This window comes from Anomaloglossus baeobatrachus, chromosome 8 (genome assembly GCF_048569485.1).
Source record: "Anomaloglossus baeobatrachus isolate aAnoBae1 chromosome 8, aAnoBae1.hap1, whole genome shotgun sequence".
NCBI classification, from domain to species: Eukaryota; Metazoa; Chordata; class Amphibia; order Anura; family Aromobatidae; genus Anomaloglossus; species Anomaloglossus baeobatrachus.
In genome coordinates this window covers 233139952-233162146 of record NC_134360.1, presented here as the reverse complement: position 1 = coordinate 233162146, position 22195 = coordinate 233139952, and the positions used below count along the sequence as shown (strand labels likewise).

Below are 22195 nucleotides of genomic sequence, written 5' to 3'. Positions count from 1 at the left end.
TCCTCCAGAGTGATATATATTTTTCCCAATAACTTGGATGGTTGTCCATATGATACAAGGTCCATGATGGGTCCTCCAGAGTGATATATATTTTTCCCAATAACTTGGATGGTTGTCCATATGATACATAGTCCATGGTGGGTCCTCCAGAGTGATAGATATTTTTCCCAATAACTTGGATGGTTGTCCATGTGATACAAGGTCCATGATGGGTCCTCCAGAGTGATAGATATTTTTCCTAATGACTTAGATGGTTGTCCATGTGATACATGGTCCATGGTGGGTCCTCCGAAGTGATAGATATTTTTCCCAATAACTTGGATGGTTGTCCATGTGATACAAGGTCCATGATGGGTCCTCCAGAGTGATAGATATTTTTCCCAATAACTTGGATGGTTGTCCATGTGATACATGGTCCATGATGGGTCCTCCAGAGTGATAGATATTCTTCCCAATAACTTGGATGGTTTTCCATATGATACAAGGTCCATGGAGGATCCTCCAAAGTGATAGATATTTTTCTCAATAACTTGGATGGTTGTCCATATGATACATGGTCCATGGTGGGTCCTCCAAAGTGATAGATATTTTTTCCTAATAACTTGGATGGTTGTCCATGTGATACAAGGTCCATGGAGGATCCTCCAAAGTGATAGATATTTTTCCCAATAACTTGGATGGTTGTCCATGTGATACATGGTCCATGGTGGGTCCTCCGATGTGATAGATATTTTTCCCAATAACTTGGATGGTTGTCCATGTGATACAAGGTCCATGCTGGATCCTCCAGAGTGATTAACATACTTTTTCCCTTTTTGTATTTGCCTTTTTTAATAGAGTGTATTTTCCAAACCACTTAAAGTGCAGCAGATTAGACCAGACTTTGTCCATTTCATCTTCTTATGGAACAGCCCTTTAAACGTTTCTTCACTTTCACAGAGCCAAGATACAAAAAAAAATCCCATGTAATGGATCATTTCACCTTCTGTTAATATTTTTGTTATCATTTCAGCTCATAAGATGACCCAGATGGTCCCTACAGCTGTAGACCCAGCTGGGCTCCATCTCCGTCCGCTCTATCAGAGTTTTGCAATAATTCCCAATTGCAAACATCTATAAGAAAAAAAAATGAAAGTCTGAGGAGTGTGGAGGAGGTCTAACCTCATTCAACCTAATAGTGTTAGACAGATATCACATTAGCGTTTGTTTCATCAGGCCTCTCATGACTCTGATTAGGTATGTGCTGACTGCTAGATAATGGGAAAAGTTTGTCTCTGTGCATGTCAGGAATTCTCAGAGCCCAACTTCTGATATTCATCGTAGTGGGGGATAAATTATTACGCTCAGTTCCAACTGCCCCTCCAGGCGGCACTGCCCCTGCCTGCAGGAGATAAGGAGAAATAACAGAGGGTCAGTCTGGAGAATGTGGAACCCACCGAGGAGCCCATCCGTCATTATTACACTCCACTCAACATCCCAACACAACAGGCGTGAGGGCCCTTTAAGTACCTCCTTTACACACTATTTTCCAAGTGGGTTTTTTTCTTTGTAAATAGAACCAGTGCTTATCAAACATATTTACATATTTAATTGTTTCGATTTTCCAAGTTCAATACATTTGTAACATGTATTTTATTTTCTGCCATTTTTAAGTCCTATAGAAAAGCTGATGGAGGAAAAACTCCATAATAACGATCAAATGCAAAGCAAGAAAAAAAACCTTCACTGGTCAAAAAATAAAGAAAACCCCATAAAACAACCACAATTAAAAACACATTTCTGTAACACGTTTTTGTAGTTCCACTATAGACCTATAAGTAACATCTTGCAACAGTGTTTATGGGGGAAAAAATGCAGGTAAAAGACCAGAGAAATAGGATCAGAAATGTTTTCAGGTATACCTACTAAAGTATTAATAAATAACTGCAGTATTAATAAATAACTGCAGTCTTGCAGCGCTGGGGTCCTGGGTTCAAATCCCACCAAGGACACCATCTGCAAGGAGTTTGTATGTTCTCCCCGTGTTTGCGTGGGTTTCCTCCGGGTACTCCGGTTTCCTCCCACATTCCAAAGACATACAGATAGGGACTCTAGATTGTGAGCCCCAATGGGGACAGTGTTGCCAATGTATGTAAAGTGCTATGGAATTAATAGCGCTATATAAATGAATAAAATTATTATTATTATTATTATAACTGTTACCTGCGGTAAACTTTTAGTGATGGCTTCTAAGATGTAACGGATCGGGATGTAGTTTTACATAACCAGATACCCTTTTCTAGAGTATAGACGAAGGGGGCTGTACACGCTGCAATCTCGCTAGCGAGATTGCAAGTGATCGTACTCGCCCCCGTCGGTTGTGCGACACGGGCAAATCGCTGCCTGTGCCGCACAACCTCGCTTACCGCCGTCACACGGACTTACCTGCCCTGCGACGTCGCTCTGGCCGGCGATCCGCCTCCTTTCTAAGGGGGCGGTTTGTGCGGCGTCACACGGCAGGCGTCCAATAGAAGCGGAGGGGCAGAGATGAGCGGATGTAACATCCCGCCCACCTCCTTCCTTCCTCATTGCCGGTGGACGCAGGTAGGAAGATGTTCATCGCTCCTGCGGTGTCACACACAGTGATGTGTGCTGCCGCAGGAACGAGGAACAACATCACTAAGAAGCAGAAAACAATTTTTTGTTTCAGGATGACACTTCCGCGGCAAACGATTTTGACCGCTTTTGCCATCGTTTTAAGGTCACTTATAAGTATCACACGCTGCGATATCGTTAATGACGCCGGATGTGCGTCACAAACACCGTGACCCCGACGATAAGCATTAACGATATCGTAGCGTGTAAAGCCCGCTTATGCCTCTTCTACACCCATACCAATGACCATGAAGTAGAATATTGAACTTCCGTCTAACTATAGAATATCCGCTAAATTGCAATATAGTATGTTACTCCTAATTCTCTTTTCACTGCTAAAATATGACTTTGAATACCATGACTATTACACCCAGGTCCAGAAGATTTAATCATTGGGCAACTGGGTCTGCTATATAAGAGCACAGACCTCGAGTGGGACCCAGAACTCAAATGGAATTGGGCACACTACTCCTTTTCTGCTGATATGGTGCTGGTCTGTGTCCCCTCCTTTCTGACTTGTGCATGGAAGGATTTCTGCAATTGTTAGTGAACAATGTTCCATACCATACCAGACCCAGATGTGACTCCTACTTCTAGCTACGTATGTGCACACCCTCTAGATTTGGTGCAGACATTTTCTGCACCCGATCTGCACACTGTATTTTCACACTTACCATTTCAAACTGCTTCCCTGAGATGTAGGGTTTTCCCTTTACAACAAGTCACACCCATCTTATTCCACCCCTGAATAAGCCCCTGGATTCTAGAGCTCAGCACTGAGAATTGAAAGGGGTTGAGGGGGTGCTTTTTCTGCAAAGTTTTTTTTTTCAAGTCTTCTAGGAGCCAAGGAGGTGGTCCTCTTTTTTGGGAATCTCATGGATCTACAGGAGGAGTTATGAAATATGTCTATAGTTACTCCCTTGAGGAGCCCATGAAAGTGTGGGAGGCAGCTAATATGAAGTATGTCTATAGTTACGCCCCTAAGGGGCCCATGGAAGAGTGGAAGCAGCTAATATGAAGTATGTCTTGGTTGTTAGGAAACCTCTGGGGTTCCGGTCACACTCGGATTTGACCGTTGTCGGCGGCTCCAAGCCTAGTCGGGGTCCGATGGCCCTGCCTTGTTGTGCTTAGCTTCACTCCGCTCCCCGGTTCGGTACTGGCCACCTCCCGACCCCGGTCCTACGGCTCTGCAGAGATCCACTAACTCCTGCAGACGGCCACCACCGTCTGCCAACCTTGCTGACAGTGCCTGGGCTCCTACCCAGACACTAACAGGTTATGTCCTCTCACTTTCACCTCCAAACTAGAACTGTCACTTTTCCCGCCTCCAGGCCTGTGAACTCCTCGGTGGGTGGGGCCAACCGCCTGGCTCCGCCCCACCTGGTGTGGACATCAGACCCTGGAGGGAGGCAACAAGGGTTTTTGTTTGACTGGTGTGACTATCCAGGGGAGGGTGTGTGTGTGGTGTTATATCTGTGACTACCTGGCTAGTCCAGGGCATCACAAGTGGCCCATGGAAGAGTTGGAAGCAGCTAATGTGAAGTATGTCTATAAATACACCCCTGAGGGGCCCATGGAAAAGTCGAAAGCAGCTAATATGACGTATGTCTATAGTTACGCTATTGAGAGGCCCATGGAAGAGTGAAAGCAGCTAATGTGAAATATGTCTATAGTTACGCCCCTGAGGGGCCCATGGAAGAGTGTGCAGCAGCTAATGTGAAGTATGTCTATAGTTACGCCCCTGAGGGGCCCATGGAAGGGTGTGCAGCAGCTAATGTGAAGTATGTCTATAGTTACGCCCCTGAGGGGCCCATGGAAGAGTGGGAAACAGATAATGCTAAAAAAAGAGAAACTGGCCGTAGGCTCACACCATCATTCTCTCCATTAGAGAAAGCGTACTGGGTCCACTTAGATGGGGCACAGTGGGGGCCCCCTAAAATATGAGCTGGAAGAAGCCCCCTCACTGCAGCTGAGTCTAATTTGCATAGTCACTAGAATTAGATTGCAAGCTCTGGCGGGCCAAGGGCCACGACATGTGTATAAGTTCTCAGTCCATTACAGAGGAATATGTCTGAACTAAATAAATATAATATAACAATGAGGTAGTCGACATTTATAAATTTGGGAATGTTTGCCGATATCTGGAAGGTCTTTCTGATATATTTTCTTCGTTCTGATATTTTTCCAACTCCCACAAAACACATCATAATTCACCCTCATAATTCACATAACATATACTGTATACAGAAATGAAACGCATGGGCTCCGCCGCGCTCTCCGACTAACAAAAACATTTTCTTAACAGAACACAGATTTTGGAACAAATTAAGAATGGAATTGGGTAAATAAAATGTCCTGTGTTCGATTACGGCAGAAATAGATGAGTAATGTTTCCTGTATACGGCAATGTGGTGCATGTAACATCGGTGACAATTGTTTACGCTGCAAAACACTCCAACATTAACCCAATGAGGAGGTATACTGGTGCAAAAATTCAGAATTTCAGACACAGCTGTAAAAAAAAAATCTACTAGAATTTAATTTAAAATATTAATAAAAAAAATAAAGGTGTCTGACAGAGATTTTATATATATATATATATATATATATATATATATATAAGCTGTTGCCTGGGATAGTAACTGTCTGTCTCTCTTCATGTTTGTCTGTCTCTGACTGTCAGTCTCTGTGTGTCTGTCTCTGCCTGTCTGTATCAGTTTCTCTGTCTGTCTCTGTATCAGTCTCTCTGTCCGTCTCTCTCTAATTCTGTATTGCTCACTTTCTCTGTGTCTGTCTGTCTCGGTCCCCGGTATGTCTCGTTTCCCGGTCTGTCTCGTTTCCCGGTCTGGCTCGTTTCCCGGTCTGGCTCGTTTCCCGGTCTGGCTCGTTCCACGCCTGGCTCGTTCCACGTCTGTCTCGTTCCACGTCTGTCTCGTTCCACGTCTGTCTCTGTCTCTTTCCCTGTCTCTTTACTTGTCTGTCTCTTTACTTGTTTCTGTTTCTTTCCCTGTCTAGTTACTTGTCTCTGGCTCTTTCCTTGTCTGTCTCTGTCTCTTTCCCTGTCTGGCTGTCTCTTTCCCTGTCTGTCTCAGTCTGTCTCTCTGCCTCTTTCCCTGTCTGCCTGTTTGTCTCTTTCCCTCTTTCCCTGTCTGTCTCTGTCTGTCTATTTCCCTGTCTGTCTGCCTCTGTCTCTTTCCCTGTCTGTCTCTCTCTATCTCTTTCTGTCTCTCTCTAGCCATCTCCCCACTGACATCTGAGTACCTCATACATAAGCGTCTTATACTAACAATTTTTGTTCCTATAGCAACCACTCACAGCTCCTATTAATAACCTAATAGTTCGCAGCTCCATTGACTTTAATAGAGGCAGTTTTTTGTAGAGTAACTGTAAAGCGCGGGGTTAAATTTTCCCATTCAAACATAGTCTGTGACGTTCCCTGAGTCACATGGAGTGTCTTTGCAAAATTTCGTGATTGTAAATGCGACAGTGCGGATTCCTTTAGCGGACATACACACATACATACATACATAAACACATACACTCAACTTTATGTATTAGATAGATATATATATAAATATATATATATATATATATATATATATATATATATATATATTTTTTATTATATTTATTTTTTTAAGTTAAAATTTCAATGAATTTTCAAGCCAATATTTGTTGTTTTTATTTTTACTTTAAAAAAATCGGGTTTCTTAAATTTTTCCTCGTTGACTCAATGCTTTGTACTTAGACTCCATATTTTTAACTAAAGGATCTACCTTGTACTTACAATAATAACTTTTCCTAACTGTGATCCTTTATTACTTTTATAATTCTATCAAATTATATACACAGTGCCTTGAAAAAGTATTCATACCCCATAGACCTTTCCACAATTTTTGATGTTACACTTAGAAACTTAAATGTATTTTATTGGGATTTTATGTGATACCAAAACTAAGTAGAACGTGTACTGTGAAGTGTAACGGAAATGATCAAAGATTTTCAAAATATTTAAAATATATAAATCTGAAAATTGTGACGTGCATTTGTATTCAGCCCCGAGTCCATACTTTGTAGGACCACCTTTCTCTGCAATTTCTGCTGCAGTCTTTTGGTGGATGTCTCTCCAGCTTTGTACATCTAGAAGGTGACATTTTCCTTTTCTTCTTTGCTCTCGCTCAGTAAGATTGGATGGAGACATCTGTGATCAGCATCTTACACCTCTTGTCACAGATTCTCAGTTGCGATCAGTTTGTACTCTGAGCCGTTTACACATAGGAATATGCTGTGATGTAAATCATTCATTGTAGCTCTGCAGGATGGTTAGGGTCATTGTCCTGGTGGAAGATGAACCTACGCCCCAGTCTCAGGTCTTTTGCAGCCTCTAACAAGTTTTCCTCGAGGATTGCCCTGTATTTACCTCTATCCAGCTTCCCATCACCTCTGACAAGCTTCGCCCTTGCTGAAGAAAAGGCTACCCACAGCAAGATGCTGCCTCCACCATGTGTGACGGTGGGGATGGTGTTTTCAGGGTAATGTGTAGTGTTAGTTTTCCACCACATCTAGTGATTTGCATTTAGCCCAAAACGTTCCACCTTGTTCTCCTCTGACCAGATCACCTTCTTCCACTGCTTCCTGTGGTCCCCTATATGGCTTTTTGCAAAGTAGCTTTCTTTAAAGAATAGCTTTCTTCTTGCCACTGTTCCATAAAGGGCAGATTTGTGGAGTATACAAATAATGGTTGTCCTGTGTATAGATTTTCCCCTGAGCTGTAATCTCTGCAGTTCCTCCAGTGACCATGGGCCTCTTGGCTGCTTCTTGATTTAGTTCTCTCCATGTGTGAGATGTTATTTTCAGTGGACAGCCATGTTTTGGTAGGTTTACCGTGGTGTCATTCTCCTTACATTTTTGGTTGATGGAGTGAACAGACCTCTGCGAGATGTTCAGAGCTTGGGCTATTTTTTTATAACCTAACCCTGCTTTACTCTTGTCCACATCTTTATCCCTGAACTGTCTGGTGTGTTCCTTGGTTTTCATTATGATGTTTCATCCCTAATGTTCTCAAGCAAACCTCTGAGGCCTTCACAGAACAACTGAAAATAAATTACTGTACATACAGCAAGACTCAATTTAATAAAGGGGACTTCTGGATTCAATTGCTGACTCAGGATTGTATTTTGGAGGTATCAGACAAAAGGGGCCTGAATACAAATGCACATCACAATTTCAGATCTATATTTTTTAAATATTTAGGAAATCATGTATCTGTCACACGGAGTTTTGCACAAACTTTGCCGACTGTCAAGGTGGTGTAGGGGTCTGTTTAAATTGCAGAGTCTAAAGCGGGCTTTACACGCTACGATATATCTAAACAGATGTCGGCGGGGTCACGCCGTAAGTGACGCACATCCGGCATTGTTAGCAATATCGTAGCATGTGACAGCGGTGAACGAGCAGAAATACTCACCTTCTCGTTCATCGTTGACACGTCGCTCATTTTCTAAAAATCGCACGTCCTGTTGTTCATCGTACCCTGGTCAGCACACATCGCTCCGTGTGATACGCCGGGAATGATGAACTCAGTTTACCTGCGTCCCGCCGGCAATGCGAAAGGAAGAAGGTGGGCAGGATGTTTACGTCCCGCTCATCTCCGCCCCTCCGCTTCTATTGGCCGGCCACTGTGTGACGTCGCTGTGACGCCGAACGTCCCTCCCCCTTCAGGAAGAGGATGTTCACCGCCCACAGCGAGGTCGTTTGGAAGGCAAGTACGTGTGACGGGGGGTTACAGCATTGTGCGACACGGGCAAGAAATTGCCCGTGCCGCACAAATGATGGGGGCGGGTGCGATCGCAAATGCGATCGCACGATTAATTGTAACGTGTAAAGCAGCCTTAACACTCTGCCTAATGTTTTATCTGGTGTCTGGGATCCACACAGGCAAACTCGGACGTCGTCTTGCTGTGTGCTGATTCAAAGGCAGGCTAGCGGGAGTTAATCTCTGCTAGTCTGATTGTTAGTTTCCTTTGATCATGTGGTGGGGAAGCCAATCACATTCGCTCCCCTCCTATTTATGCTGGATGAAATTTTCTACCCATGCCAGCTATAGTTTACTCTGTGAGCTTTGGTGTCCCCGACTTTCTAATGAAAGTGTTGTATTTGCTTGGAGCGGTTTTGGAGTTTACCCCTGTTATCTTGTTGCTTCCTTCCTGCTCTTGTTTTCTTTCTAATCTCTTTTTGTGTTATACCCTGTATGCGTACTAAGCCACAGAGGTTTGGTTTAACCTATCTGTCTATATCTGTGATTTTCATTACACTCCTGTCCCGTCCTTCCCTGGCGCCAGGAGGTATCAGATCAGTACTGGTCAGTAGCAGGGCCAGGAAGGAGACTCGGGCATCTCCACCATCAGGAGTATCCCTGAGATTAGGGATAGCTTAGGGCCCCCTAACTTGAGGGTCAGCGTAGGAGCCCCAGTTTCCTACTATCCGATAGTCATCGTGACAGTATAATTTCCTTTACACTTCACAAATACTTGTTACTTCGTATTGGTATATCACATAAAATCCGATCAAATACATGGATATAACGTGAAAAAAACATGGAAAAGTGTTTTTTTCCCTAATTTTTCGGCACCTATAGCCCTAGCATTGCATTGCACCCTCACTGTAGACCTGTGGGGTTTTTTTCCCACTTTTTCGGCACCCATGGCCCTAGCGTTGCATTGCACCCTCACTGTAGACCTGTGGGGGGTTTTTCCCACTTTTTCGGCACCCATGACCCTAGCGTTGCATTGCACCCTCACTGTAGACTTGTGGGGTTTTTTTCCACTTTTTTGGCACCCATGGTCCTAGCGTTGCATTGCACCCTCACTGTAGAGTTGTGGGGTTTTTTTCCACTTTTTCGGCACCCATGGCCCTAGCGTTGCATTGCACCCTCACTGTAGACTTGTGGGTTTTTTTCCACTTTTTTGGCACCCATGGTCCTAGCGTTGCATTGCACCCTCACTGTAGAGTTGTGGGGTTTTTTTCCACTTTTTCGGTACCCATGGCCCTAGCGTTGCATTGCACCCTCACTGTAGACTTGTGCCACAGTGTAACACATATGATGGATATTTTCTGCAGATGACTCCGGTGAGTTATGGTGGAGCGAGGACTGTAGGAGGGAGTCCCTGCGCCCCAGTCCTGTACTCCATCTTTCCAGTGACTGAGCATGTTGTATGTGTGATGGCTTTGCACACAGCTCTGCCACATTCCTCCAGCCTGGGAAATGTCATCTAGAGGCCGAAAACACAAAGCGGCTGAATTATGGAGTGTAGAGAAATGGATCTAACCTTGATATTTGTTATTAAAAGCCGGGCACATAGATATGTGTGAACATTTATTAATGAGCCACTGCTATTTATTTCCATCTCTTCCATCTCGTAAGTATGTGCGCCCCTCGTGACAGCAGATCACTCACGTTCTCCAGGTGAAAGGCTCTGACTGTTCTCTTGTGATCATCTGAGCCCGGAGACCCCTCTGGACACCTGTGGGACCATGAATCATGGGGTCGGTACAATAAAAAATGGACATTACATTCCTGGAAATCTGTAAACATCAGTGTGGGAGGTAGGACGAGTGCCCCCATATCAATATTACTGGGTGGGAGGCCGGGTATGTGATATTCCTGAACCTAATTGTCTGGAAATCCTAGTGCCATAGGATCCATCAATATCTTCTGAGATTTGCCATCTGGTGCCAAAATAAAAGGAGTATAATAGTATATACTATAGTTTACTGTATAGATGATCTCACCAAAATGAATAAATAAAATAAATATGTTCTGGAGAAAACAGTGTGATAACAACTATGGTGACTTATTCCTCCTGGGGTGACCCCACAACATTCTCATGCAAGCTACAATTTATATATATTATATATATATATATATATATATATATATATATATATATATATATATATATATATATATATCTATATATATATATATGTATGTATATATATATATATATATATGTATATATGTATATATATATTTATATATATGTACATATATATATTCTAGTTATATTCTAGTACATAGGAGCAGTATTAGTTATATTCTTGTACACATAGGGGCAGTGTTATACTAATTATCTTTTTGTACATGAGGGCAGTATTATAGTAGTTATATTCTTGTACATAGGGGCAGTATTATAGTAGTTATATTCTTGTACACATATGTGCTGTATTATAGTAGTTATATTATTCTGCATGGGAACAGTATTATAGTAGCTATATTCTTGTACATAGGAGCAATATTATAGTAGTTCTACTCTTGTGTATAGGAGCAGTATTATAGTAGTTATATTTTTGTACATAGGGGGCAGTATTATAGTAGTTATATTCTTGTACATAGGGGGCAGTATTATAGTAGTTCTACTCTTGTATATAGGAGCAGTATTATAGTAGTTATATTCTTGTACATACGAGCAGTATTATAGTAGTTATATTCTTGTATATGAGGGGCAGTATTATAGTAGTTATATTCTTGTACATAGGGGGCAGTATTATAGTGGTTATATTCTTGTACATAGGAGCAGTGTTATAGTAGTTATATTCTTGTACATAAGAGCAGTATTATAGTAGTATTATAGTAGTTATATTCTTGTATATAGGAGTAGTATTTTAGTAGTTATATTCTTGTACATAGGAGCAATATTATAGTAGTTATATTCTTTAACATAGGGAGCAGTATTATAATAATTATAGTCTTGTACATAGAGGCAGTATTGTAGTAGTTATCTTCTTGTACATAGGGGGCAGTATTATAGTAGTTATCTTCTTGTACATAGGGGGCAGTATTATAGTAGTTATATTCTTGTACATAGGGGGCAGTATTATAGTAGTTATATTCTTGTACATAGGAGCAGTATTATAGTAGTTATATTCTTATACATAGGGGCAGTATTATAGTAGTTATACTCTTGTACATAGGGGGCAGTATTATAGTAGTTATATTCTTGTACATAGGAGCAGTATTATAGTAGTTATATTCTTATACATAGGAGCAGTATTATAGTAGTTATATTCTTATACATAGGGGCAGTATTATAGTAGTTATACTCTTGTACATAGGGGGCAGTATTATAGTAGTTATACTCTTGTACATAGGGGGCAGTATTATAGTAGTTATATTGTGTCATCCCCTAGTAGTAAGGACATTACTAGTAAGGGATGACAGCACAAAGTAAAAACTTTCCTAGTAGAAATACATTATTTGATTTGCTGTTCCCTCTGGTGCAGTTTGGATAAATATTGAATATCTATTTTATATCTATATAAATGTTCACTGATTCATCTTTGGATAAATAGTGAAAACTCTTCTTAGTTATTATGCGGTGGAGTAATAAATCTACATGAAGCCCCTTTACAGAATCGATGGCTCCTCCTAAACCCACAGATCCTTCTTTGTTCTGACTCCTTGTTGTTCCCCAGTTTGCGCTGACGGCTCCGGCTCTGTAGAATTGCTTCACTGTCCCCGATCGCCTCTACGTGTTTTTTCTTTGATTCATACTTACAGCACGGAACTCATTAAGTGTTCATATAAACATCGAGAATGAAGAAAGGACGGACGGCCAGCAAAATCATTACGTACTGTGAGCTTGGCAGGAGAACAACTACTCTCAGCATTGGCTCTCCCCCTCAGTGCTGGGCCGTACCTGGCGGATACCTTTCAGAATAAGCTTCTTAATTTCTGTAAGGAAGTCACACCAGGAGTGATACATTTTAAGGAAACAGTTCCATCCTCCGCTGGTCAGATGGATTGGCCAAGAAAAATGTTGAGGAACCTCTAAAAGGCCAATTTTTTGGAGTAAGAATAAAACATGTAACACCTTTGGGAACAGTCCTCTCATTAGTGAGGAGAGAGCCCCATTACTGAAGACCCCGGCCCCCTCGTGCCAGCAGCCGCTCTTCCCATGGATTTCATACTTTGTGGTTGATACGTTTATGGGCTTTCAGCAATATTTATGTCGAGTGTTAAAGCAAAATTATACATATGAGAGCCATAAATCTCACCGTACATCACCAGACATTAACAGCCACCATATATCTCTATTATTCTTTCTTTTTACTTATTTTTGGACTTTTCCAAAAAGTTTAACAACTGGTGATAAAAAATGGGGTGGAATGGAGATATTGCCTGAAAGCACAAGGAGGAAAGGTTGAAATGAGGTGATATTTCCAGCTTTATAGAGATGGAAACTTTAAATAGAGCGTTGGAGTCGTGGAATCGAACCAAATTGGATAAAGTCATGGTCAAGAGTGTACAAAGCATAAGGACGGTGGATCCAAGGAGAATGTCACTGATCTTCAGGTCTCTGCTTCATAAGATGTGTCATCACTTTGTGATCATTTTTCATTTAACCCTAGAACGCGCAACCATAGAAATCTACAATAGAAAACAAGTAACCTAGCAGGCCTGCGAGGCCCCAGGTATGCGTTCTAGGGTTAAAGTATCAAAATAGAAGTAGAATGTCTATACTGTGGCATAAGTCTCCCATAGGATGCATTGTAATTACAAACTTGAAATTGTTACAAAAAAAACAAAAGGAAATTGTAGTCACTCCATTTAAAGCAAAACATAAAGCAAACATGGGATGCTACAAACCTGGGCGGCTGCAGGCTGCTATTTTTAGGCTGGGGGGTGGCCAATACTATGGCCCTCCCCAGTCTGAGAATACCTGCCCCCAGCTGTCGGGCTTTATCTTGACTGGGTATCAAAATTGGGGGGACCGCATGCTGTTTTTTTTATAATGTATTTAAATAATTTTTTTAAAAAATGCGGTTCTGCTTATTTTGATACACAGCCAAGATAAGTGCAGGGCTGGAGGCTGCAGCCTGTAGCCTTGGGATTTATCTGTGCTGCGTATCATAATATGGGGGGACCCTACGTCAATTGTTTTATTTATTTTTATATCATGATAGTGACTCGCAGACAGCGCCTGTGATTGGTTGCAGGCAGATGCTGTCACACAGGCTGGGGGCGTGTCTGACTGCAACCAATCACAGGCACCAGGCCAGTGGGCGTGGAAAGCAGTGCATATGGATGAGCAATGATGAGCGGCCCAGGAAGTGAAATAGAGGCCGCAGGAGCAGCATACAACCGCGCAAGAGCAGTTTACAGACACGACAGAGTCTCGGTAAGTATAAAGCGCTCGCTTCATTCTTATTTTCTTTATTTGTCCTTTATTGTTTTAATCTCTAGTGACGGATACAGATCAAACACCCCGAATCCCGGGCCTGACACCCGGGCACCTTTGAAACTTCACAGATCCGGACTTTTACAGTCCGAGTCCGCACTATGCCTATTCAATCACTGGTTTGGTGTACAAATCCAGTCTCATATGTCCTGACTCTTTTGTTCTTAAACTTATTATGCAAATTATTTCAGTGGGTGGTTCCCTTTAGCTAAATTCCGTTAATACTACAGGAGCTGGAACTTCCTTTTCCTCACTTGCCAACATGCTCCAATCATATCCAGTATCTTCAGTGCTCTGCATTGAAAGTCTTTTTTTCTTTTATGTATCTCTGTATACAATGTGACAAACCATGAAGGAGAATCAGAGAGATAAAAAGACACCCTCACTTCCTGTACACAAAGGACCGTCACCACTTCTGACACAGATATAAAGACCCTACCTACTACCTGTAGAGAAACAAAGACCGCCAGCTTCCTACAGAGAGAAAAAGACTTGACCTGCTTTCCATGCAGAGATGGAGACCCACTTATACTTTCATTAGAGAGACAAAGATTCATCTCCACTTCCTGTACAGACGCCACATTTTCCCTGTGATATCCCGTAGAGACACAGAGACCTGGCCCCACTTCCCTTACAAAGTCAAGGATCAATGGACGCTCCCTGGACAGAGACAAAGACACATCTTCACTTCCTGTACATGGACAAAGACATGCCCCACTTCCTGTACAGCAATACAGGCCCCCACTTCTTGTACAGCAATACAGGCCCTCACTTCCTGTACAGCAATACAGGCCCCACTTCCTATACAGCAATACAGGCCCCCACTTCCTATACAGCAATACAGGCCCCCACTTCCTATACAGCAATACAGGCCCCCACTTCCTGTACAGCAATACAGGCCCCCACTTCCTATACAGCAATACAGGCCCCACTTCCTATACAGCAATACAGGCCCTCACTTCCTGTACAGCAATACAGGCCCCACTTCCTATACAGCAATACAGGCCCCCACTTCCTATACAGCAATACAGGCCCCCACTTCCTATACAGCAATACAGGCCCCCACGTCCTGTACAGCAATACAGGCCCCCACTTCCTGTACAGCAATACAGGCCCCCACTTCCTGTACAGCAATACAGGCCCCCACTTCCTATACAGCAATACAGGCCCCCACTTCCTGTACAGCAATACAGGCCCCCACTGTCTGTACAGCAATACAGGCCCCCACTTCCTATACAGCAATACAGGCCCCCACTTCCTATACAGCAATACAGGCCCCCACTTCCTATACAGCAATACAGGCCCCCACGTCCTGTACAGCAATACAGGCCCCCACTTCCTGTACAGCAATACAGGCCCCCACTTCCTATACAGCAATACAGGCCCCCACTTCCTATACAGGAATACAGGCCCCCACTTCCTGTACAGCAATACAGGCCCCCACTTCCTGTACAGCAATACAGGCCCCCACTTCCTGTACAGCAATACAGGCCCCCACTTCCTGTACAGCAATACAGGCCCCCACTTCCTGTACAGCAATACAGGACCTCACTTCCTGTACAGAGACAAAGACATGCACCCATTTACTTTGCAGAGACAAAGACATGCCCCTATTTCCTGTACAGAGACAAATACATGTGCTCACTTCCTATACAGAGACAAAGATAGGTGCCCACTTGCAATACAGAGACAAAGACACACCCTCACTTCCAGTACAACAATTCACATCCCCACTTCCTTTACACAGACAAATACACGCCCCCACTTCCGGTACAGCAATACAGGCCCCCACTCTCAAAAACAAAAACAATACAGAAATGCAAAAAAAATACAGAAACAAAGATATGCCCCCATTTCCTATACGGAGAAAAACACATGTCCCTATTTCCTGTACAGATACAAAGACGTGCCCACTTCCTATACAGAGACAAAAACATGCTCCCTACTTCCTGTACAGTGACAGACAAGCCCCTACTTCCTGTAAAAAGTCAAAGACATGCCACCACTTCCTATAAAAAGGCAGACATGCCCCTCTTCTTGTAGATACAAAGACATGCTCCCCATTACCTGTACAGAGGCAAAGACATGCCTCACATTCTGTACAAAGACATACCCCCCACTTCCTGTACAGCAACAATACATGCCCCCACTTTCTGTACAAAGACAAAACAAGCCTCCACTTCCTGTACAAAGACCGAGACATGCACCCACTTCCTATATAGACAAAAACACTCCCTACTTCCTCTACAGAGGCATGCCCCTAGTACCTATACAGAGAGGTGTTTGAAAAAGACTTAGACAAAAACACATTCTTCTTTGCTTGTATCCTGATTACTTATGGAATAAATCCCTTATAATCATCTATGAAGTTTGGAGTGCCGATCCTTTTGCTGCATATTGTGGATGCATTACCCGGATTCGGGCACCATGAGTTGTGAGTGCTGCCTGGATATTTGGATTTGTATACAGAGACAAAAACATGCCCTCACTTCCTGTACAGAGGCAAAGACCAATCCACCACTTCCGGTAAAAAGACAAAAACAAGCCCACACTTGCTTTAGAAGCAAAAACATGCCACTATTTTCTGTCCAGAAACAAAAACATGCACCCCTGTCCTGTACATCAAAAATATACGCCACCATTTTCTGTACAGAGACAAAGACACGTCCTCACTTCCCTGTTAAAAGACATGCACCCACTTCCTATACAGAGACATAAACTCTGCCCCACTTCCTGTACAGAGGCATAGACTTCATGCCCCTACGTCCGATACAAGGAAAAATACCTGTCCACATGTCCACACTTCCTGTACAGAGACAAAATCCCAACTCTGTCTCTGTACAGGAAGTGGGGGCGGGTCTTTGTCTCTGTACAGGAAGTGAGGGCGGGTCTTTGTCTCTGTACAGGAAGTGTGGGTGGCTCTTTGTCTCTGTACAGGAAGTGTGGGTGGCTCTTTGTCTCTGTACAGGAAGTAGGCGGGTCTTTGTCTCTGTACAGGAAGTAAAGACCCGCCCTCACTTCCTGTACAGAGACAAAGACCCGGCCACACTTTCTGTACAAAGACAAAGACCCATCCACAATTCCTATACAGAGACAAAGACCCGCCCTCACTTCCTGTATAGAGACAAAGACCCGCCCCCACTCCCTGTACAGAGACAAAGAGCTTCCCACACTTCCCGTACAGAGACAAAGAGCCACCCACACTTCCTGTACAGAGACAAAGACCCGCCCCCACTTCCTGTACAAAGACAAAGACCCACCCCCACTTCCTGTACAGAGACAAAGACCCGCCCACACTTCCTGTACAGAGACAAAGACCCGCCCACACTTCCTGTACAGAGACAAAGACCCGCCCACACTTCCTGTACAGAGACAAAGACCCGCCCACACTTCCTGTACAGAGACAAAGACCCGCCCACACTTTCTGTACAGAGACAAAGAGCCACCCACACTTCCTGTACAGAGACAAAGAGCCGCCCACACTTCCTGTACAGAGACAAAGAGCCGCCCACACTTCCTGTACAGAGACAAAGACCCGCCCACACTTCCTGTACAGAGACAAAGACCCTCCCACACTTCCTGTACAGAGACAAAGACCCGCCCACATTTCCTGTACAGAGACAAAGACCCGCCTACACTTCCTGTACAGAGACAAAGAGCCGCCCACACTTCCTGCACAGAGACAAAGACCCGCCCACACTTTCTGTACAGAGACAAAGAGCCGCCCACACTTCCTGTACAGAGACAAAGATCCGCCCACAAAGAGCCGCCCACACTTCCTGCACAGAGACAAAGACCCGGCCACACTTTTTGTACAAAGACAAAGACCCGCCCACACTTCCTGTACAGAGACAAAGACCCGCCTACACTTCCTGTATTCCGCCTCGTCTTCTTTGCTGGTAGGTGTGGATATCACTTGCCAGCAGGCAGTAGGTAGACAGTCATTAGGAAGATGCCTAGCGGTCAGTACTTTGAAATCATTTTTCTGGAGAAGAACAGCCTCGTTCTTAAATACAGGGATTTGCTAATTGTCTATTTATTGCATTAACTATCAAATGAGAGTAAGTCGTGTAAAAATACAGGAACCATTTAAGTGGTAACATTTTCATGAATGTGCAGTGACACCGGAACGGTTGAACGGCGATATGTAAATTTTAGGAATTCCGTGAATCTACGTTTATTGCGCATAGATACGCTCTGATACAAAGTAATTAGCATTTCAACATTCAGTTTTAATTTCTGGATTTTCTTACTTCTTTTTGCAATTTCCAAGATCTGGGGCAGAGAAGTAGCTGGCACGCGTCACACCGAGCGGCAGAAAGTCCTTGTATCTGGCTGCAGACTCCGGCACTCGAGCCAAACTCACTCCGGTGAAAGTGAATGGAGGGCTGTGAATTGGTACGGCTCACATCATGCAGAGCTAAGTGCCAAGGACTTAAGTTGCTGCAGATGTCTTGAATGAGGATAAGGTACATGGAGGAAGGAGAAGGTCTTTAACAAAGTGGTACTGGACCATTATCAACACATTAACCCATTACAAGCCCTCCTGGACCAATATATATACATCATTACTATTACATTACTCATTGACGGACGGGGTTACGCCTGATTTTAATAAATTATGGGCTCAAAATGGCATTCGGGGAACACATGCTGGAAAATCCTTATACATATTCTATACAATTTGCTCTGCAAAATGCATATTTAATCCAGCTCCTTTAAAGAAGACGAGCGTATTACCGAAAATCTGCGCTGCATTTCAGCAGTATAATATGGAAATAATGATGTCGTTAAAGAATAACATAATTACTGTAATTTGTTTTTATATTATTTTTTTTTTGCCTACAACTAGAACATTCTCTGAGCATCATGCCAAACCTTCATTTATGTTGGGAGACATAACAAACTCACATCTAAAATACTGAGGTTTTCTGTGGTTTCTGTAAGGTCTGGACCCCATGAATAAGAATAGAAGGACCTTACCCCTGTCCCTTCCAAACATTTATCTGGCCAGCTAAATATATCCTCCTGTGTGCCAGAAAATAATTACTATAATACTGTCCCTATGTACAAGAATATAACTACTATAATACTGCCACTATGTACAAGAATATAACTGCTATAATACTGCTCCTATGTACAAGAATATAACTACTATAATACTGCCCCTATGTACAAGAATATAACTAATATAATACTGCCCCTATGTACAAGAATATAACTATTATTGTACTGCTCCTATGTACAAGGATAAACTATAATACTGCCCCTATGTACAAGAATATAACTACTATAATACTGATCCCCATGTACAATAATATTACTACTATAATACTGCCCCCTATGTACAAGACTTTAACTGCTATAATACTGCCCTCTATGTACAAGAATATAACTACTATAATACTGCCCCTACGTACAAGAATATAACTACTAAAATACTGCCCCTATGTACAAGAATATAACTAATATAATACTGCTCCTATGTACAAGAATATAACTATTATTGTACTGCTCCTATGTACAAGGATAAACTATAATACTGCCCCTATGTACAAGAATATAACTACTATAATACTGATCCCCATGTACAAGAATATTACTACTATAATTATGCCCCCTATGTACAAGACTTTAACTGCTATAATACTGCCTTCTATGTACAAGAATATAACTACAATAATCTGCTCCTATGTACAAGAATATAACTACTATAATACTGCCCCTATGTACAAGGCTATAGCTACTATAATACTGCGCCTATGTACAAGAATATAACTACTATAATACTGCCCCTATGTACAAGAATATAACAACTATAATACTGCCCCTATGTACAAGAATATAACTATTATACTACTGCCCTCAAGTATAAAAAATAATTCATATAATGCTGCCTCTATGTACAAGAATATAACTACTATAATACTGCTCCTATGTACAAGGATATAACTACTGTAATACTGCCCCCTATGTACAAGAATATAAAGACTATAATACTGCTCCTATGTACAAGAATATAACTACTATAATACTGCTCGTATGTACAAGAATATAACTACTATAATACTGCTCCTATGTACAAGAATATAACTACTATAATACTGCCCCCCATGTACAAGAATATAACTACTATAATACTGTCCCTATGTACAAGAATATAACTACTATAATACTGCCCCCCATGTACAAGAATATAACTGATATAATAGTGCTCTGCTTTTTTTGTTCTAACATGGATTAGAATGATTTGGAGAATCTAAAACTCGCAATCTTTCCCACCTTCTAGTACTGTAAGTCCCATACGTTAGTCCCTTAGCGTCTAGCGTCTACATTCGCCTAATTCCGTTGCTCTCTTGGTACAGTGCAGGTATTGTAGAATTTCTGTCCTGTTACACGGGATAGGTTGAATCGATGTTTGGCCACCCTTCCTGGTCCATTCTACTTATAAGATTAGGATGAGAAATGCGCCTTCGTTTCTTACAAGAATGAAATAAAGCTCAGACATCATTAGAGGAACATTCTGGCTTTTCATTACAGTAGAATTACAGGATCAGTCTTCAGTCTGCCAGGTCCCATCATCGAGGTCTTCCCGTCAGAGCCGTCTGTCTTGGCCGGTTCTTTGGATGGTCTGGTGACAATCATGGGCGAAATCGGGGATTATTACCGTTTTACAGAGCTCGCCCTCGCCAAACCAAAAGTATTAATTTCCTAAAGAATAGCAGGAGATTGACATGAAAGAGACACACATGGAGCCGGCAGCTGAACAATGTGGCCGCGTTGCCAAGAAGAAGGGAAGAAATCAGTTTTTGTTTGACTGGTTCTGGAATGCTTCTGTTTTTATGTGATCCCTGACTTTGATGTCCGCGTTATGTATAGAGACCGGACTGATGCGTTTGTCTTGGCAAAAAACAAAAAAACCATTAAACAGACAATTTTTTCATAGCATTACACAGGGATAGCTTTATTAGTCTTCCCTGCTTATTTTGACATGGGAAACATTCCTGTGTTGACACAATGTATCCATATGAATCCAGTCCATACCGCAGGTCATCAACATTAAACAGCTGCTTCCAAATAGAATGTAACAAAACATTTTCCTAGTTATGTGCTGCTAGCTTTGTCTTCAATTCTCATTTTTGGTTCTCCTTCCTGCAGATGCTGCTTGTTCAGGGTCTGTACTAACCATTATTAGTAAACTGGTAGCTATGGTGTAGCCTGAGGAATTGTTATGGGGGATCTCTGCTGAGTCTGGGACCAGAAGGCCACAGCGCCTTATTGTGCACAGGTGTGCATCTTGTGTTTAAATCTATTTTCTTCCCTTTGGTGCTGTAGGGGTTAAGGACGCTTTCATATCTGGCTGTCCTTTGCAGCCTTAATCTCAGGTGCAGCTCTTTGTGACCACTCACCTGCACTATAAATAGTCTTGTGTCTCAACATCTGATACCGGTTATAGAATCTCATCATTGTTGCGCTGACCACTTTGGAAGGAACCAGTCTCTGAAAGAAGCTGAAGTTTCATGACAATTGCAGCTGTGGTGTTAGCTGCATTGGAGTTGCTTGTAGTGTTTTCCTTTGTGTCTATTTCTATTAGGATAAGTCAAGGCCTAGGCACGTGACCTTTTGTGTGTCTATTTCCCCCTGTCTGTCTCCCTACCCTTGTGTTGTATTATTTCATTAGTGAGACTAGTGCTTTCACCAGCCTTCTCACTAGCCAGGGTGAGTTTAGGGTAAGTCAAGGCCTAGGCATGTGACCTTTATGTGTCTATTTCCCCCTGTCTGTCTCCCTACCCTTGTGTTGTGTTATTTCATTAGTGAGACTAGTGCTTTCACCAGTCTTCTCACTAGCCAGGGTGAGTTTAGTGCAAGTCAAGGCCTAGGCACATAAATTTTATGTGTCTATGTCCCCCTGTCTGTCTTCCTACCCCTGTGTTGTATTATTTCATTGGCAAGACTAGTGCTCTTACCAGCCTTCTCACTAGCCAGGGTAAGTTTAGGGTACGTCAAGGCCTAGGCACGTGACCTTTATGTGTCTATTTCCCCCTGTCTGTCTCCCTACTTTTGTGTTGTATTATTTCATTAGTGAGACTAGTGTTTTCACTGACCTTCTCACTAGCCAGGGTGAGTTTAAGGCAAGTCAGGGCCTAGGCTTGTGATAGGCGACATTAAGGACTGCAGAAATCAGCCTCAGGTGACTGTAAGAGGTGACCCGGCTCCCTTCATCCTGTCACCAGGGCCCACCATTGTATCGTGTTCCTAGACTACCTTGTTTGGGTTCCAGGTGCCAACTGTCCCCCAGCGCTGAGCAAATGATCCCCTCT

General features: G+C 42.7%; 1 protein-coding gene across 1 annotated transcript in view; it reads left to right on the top strand.

The window, feature by feature from the left end:
* ROR1 (receptor tyrosine kinase like orphan receptor 1) overlaps positions 1-22195 on the top strand; it is a 282946-nt gene that overhangs the window by 193128 nt on the left and 67623 nt on the right. The gene's annotated exons all lie outside the window — the stretch shown is intronic.